This window comes from Lepidothrix coronata, unplaced genomic scaffold (assembly GCF_001604755.1).
Source record: "Lepidothrix coronata isolate B3197 unplaced genomic scaffold, Lepidothrix_coronata-1.0 Scaffold351, whole genome shotgun sequence".
Classification (NCBI taxonomy): Eukaryota; Metazoa; Chordata; class Aves; order Passeriformes; family Pipridae; genus Lepidothrix; species Lepidothrix coronata.
The window spans coordinates 197,689-201,064 of NW_016690531.1; positions in this window are offsets into that span (position 1 = coordinate 197,689).

Below are 3,376 nucleotides of genomic sequence, written 5' to 3' on the forward strand. Positions count from 1 at the left end.
GGGTTCCCCTGGAGAAGAGAAGGCTCCAGGGAGAGCTGAGAGCCCCTGGCAGGGCCTGAAGGGGCTCCAGGAGAGCTGGAGAGGGACTGGGGACAAGGCATGGAGGGACAGCACACAGGGAATGGCTTCCCAGTGCCAGAGGGCAGGGCTAGATGGGATATTGGGAAGGAATTCCTGGCTGGGAGGGTGGGGAGGGACTGGGACGAGTTTCCCAGAGCAGCTGTGGCTGCCCCTGAATCCCTGGAAGTGTCCAAGGCCAGGCTGGAGCAACCTGGGCCGGTGGAAGGTGTCCCTGCCCATGGCAGGGGGTGGCACTGGATGGTCTGGAAGGTCCCTTCCCACCCAACCCATCCCAGGGTTCTGTGATCTGGGATATTTTGTGATCTGGGATATTCTGTGATCTGGGATATTTTGTGCTCTGAAATCTCGGGGCAGGAATCCAGCAAGGCAGGGCTGGAAGGCTCCAACAGGGCAGGCTGGGAGGGAGGGAGGGGGTGAACATCTGTCTGTGGGCACCAGCATCTGCAGGAGCTCCGGGCCAGCCCTGGGCACACCCGGCTCGGGAGGGCACTGCTGGGAGGGCAAAGGAGGAAAGGAGGGAATAAAATGGAATTAAATTAAATTAGGTAAAATAAAGTAAAATAAGGTGACACAAAGTAAAATAAAATAAAATAAATGATATACAGTAAAAAAAATAAAAGTGAAATAAATTGAAATAAAGTGAAATAAAGCAAAAGAAAATAAAGTGAAATAAAGTAAAATAAAATAAAGTAAAATAAAATAAAATAAAATGAAATAAAATAAAGTAAAATAAAGTAAAATAAAATAAAGTGAAATAAATTAAAATAAAATAAAATAAAGTGAAATAAAGTAAAATAAATAAAATAAAAATAAAATAAAATAAAATAAAGTAAAATAAAGTAAGGTAAGGTAAAATAAAGTAAAATAAAATAAAATAAAGTAAAGTAAAATAAAATAAAACAAAATAAAATAAAGTGAAATAAAGTAAAATAAAATAAAGTGAAACAAAATAAAATAAAATAAAATAAAATAAAGTAAAATAAAGTAAAATAAAACAAAATGAAATAAAGTTAAATGAAATAAATTAAATTAAAATAAAATAAAAATAAAAAAGTAAAGTAAAATAAAATAAAATAAAATAAAATAAACTGTGTAATTCCCCAGGGAAGTTCTGCCTTGGTTGCAGGGGGCATTTCTGGTCTCCTGGTTTGGAAGGTGTGGAGCAGAAAGGGAAAACATCCCCATGGGTGAGGAGAGAGGGGTGGGAAAAGGTCCCAACAGCTTCGGGGGCAAGGTGGAAGGAGCATTTTAAAGGCAAATCCTATCTGGGAAGGAGGGGAATGGAATAAAGGTGTGGACAAAGTTGTCCTGGAGAAGGGGAATGGGGAAGGAGTCTTCCCATCATCTCATCTCCTGGAGAATGGGAATAGGGAAGGAGTGTTCCCATCATCTCATCTCCTGGAGAACAGGAATGAGTGTTCCCATCATCTCATCTCTTGGAAAAGGTGAAAGAGGAGTGAGGGTTCTCATCATCTCATCTGTTGGAGAAGGAGAATAATGAGTGTTCCATCATCTCATCTCCTGGAGAACGGGAATGAGTGTTCCCATCATCTCATCTCCTGGAGAAGGGGAATGAGGAATGAGTGTTCCCATCATCTCANGGTTCCTGCTCCTTTGCACTTCCAGTGGGGAGCTCCGAGTGGAGACAGCGACTGCACAAGGGCTGAGCCCCTGCAAAGCCACCCCATAATGAACCTAAAGCCCCATAATGAGCCTAAAATGGGAGATTTATTGTCTTGGACCCCTTGGAATGGGTGTCACACCAACAAAACCTTCCCACAGAGTCCGAGCATCTCACCCTCACACCTTCCACCAGCCCAGGTTGCTCCAACCTGGTCTTGGACACTTCCAGGGATCCAGGGGCAGCCACAGCTGCTCTGGGAAATTCATTCCAGGGCCTCCCAATCTTCCCAGTCAGGAATTCCTTCCCAATATCCCACCTATCCCTGCCCTCTGGCAGTGGGAAGCCATTCCCTGTATGCTGTCCCTCCATCCCTTGTCCCCAGTCCCTCTCCAGCTCTCCTGGAGCCCCTTCAGGCCCTACCAGGGGCTCTCAGCTCTCCCTGGAGCCTTCTCTTGTCCAGGGGAACCCCCCCAGCTCTCCCAGCCTGGCTCCAGAGCAGAGGGGCTCCAGAATCCTGGAATGCTTTGGGTGGGAAGGGACCTTAAAGGCCATTCATTTCCACCCCACTGCCATGGGCAGGGACACCTTCCACTAACCCAGGTTGCTCCAAGCCCTTTGCAACCTGGCCTTGGACACTTCCAGGGCTCCAGGGGCAGCCACAGCTTCTCTGCCCAGCATAGGCCAGGGCCTCCCCACCCTCCCAGGGAATAATCTCTTCCTAAAATCGAACCTAAACCTCCCTCCTGGGGACTTTTCCGTGTCACCACTGTCCTGCTGAGCCTCATGGAATCCAAGCTGATTTTGGAGGGGGCAGAGCAGAGGAATGTGCTTTAATCTCCTGCTTTCATTCTCTCCTCCTCAAAACCTTTCAACCTTTTTCCGGCTTCTTGGACTCAAGTCCGGTAAAGAGTAGAAGGATGGCCCAGTGGCAAAGGGATTTGAGACATCCATTGAAATTATTCCTGGTCCTTCAGCTCCATCAGTGCATGGAGTTGCCTCAGTGCTCAGCACTTTGTGTGGTCAGGACTGATATCAGTGGGGGAAAAATTCCGGAGCCATTTAGTTTGGAAAAGACCCCCCGGGATCACCGAGCCCAACCTTTGGCCAATGCCCACCTCGGAGCACTGAGTGCCACGTCCCTGCCTTCAGCTCCAGCCCTCGGAGCTCGGATCAAGAGGAGGAAAAGCCTCTGCCCCCCTGGAGTGACCACACGCCGGGGATCCGTTTGGTGCCGGCCAATCCCAACCACAGGCAGCCCGTGGGAACAATTCCAACCGAAACCAGGGATCTCCGAAGGATCCCAAGCATCTAAATGATAATCTAAAAACAAAAGGAGTGCCAGCTGGAAAAATCCAAGATGCCAAGTGCCCCCCACGACCCTGAGCTGTGTCTGTGCTGCCCGGACACAGCTCCACTTCCTCGCGCCATTCCTTTGTATCCGGCGCGCGGATATTTTTCCGTGGAGTGGTGAATGCTGCTCTTGGCAGAGCCTGAGAGCAAATATAGAAACTTCAGAGCGTGCCCAGAGCTCTCCAGGCACCGGGAAAGAAGCCTCGGGACGGGAGCAGCGGGAGGGAATATAAAGAGTGGGGAATGATATTGAGGTGCTGGAGCAGGTCCAGAGGAGAGCAACGAGGCTGGGGAAGGGACTGGAGCACAAGTGCTGGGAGG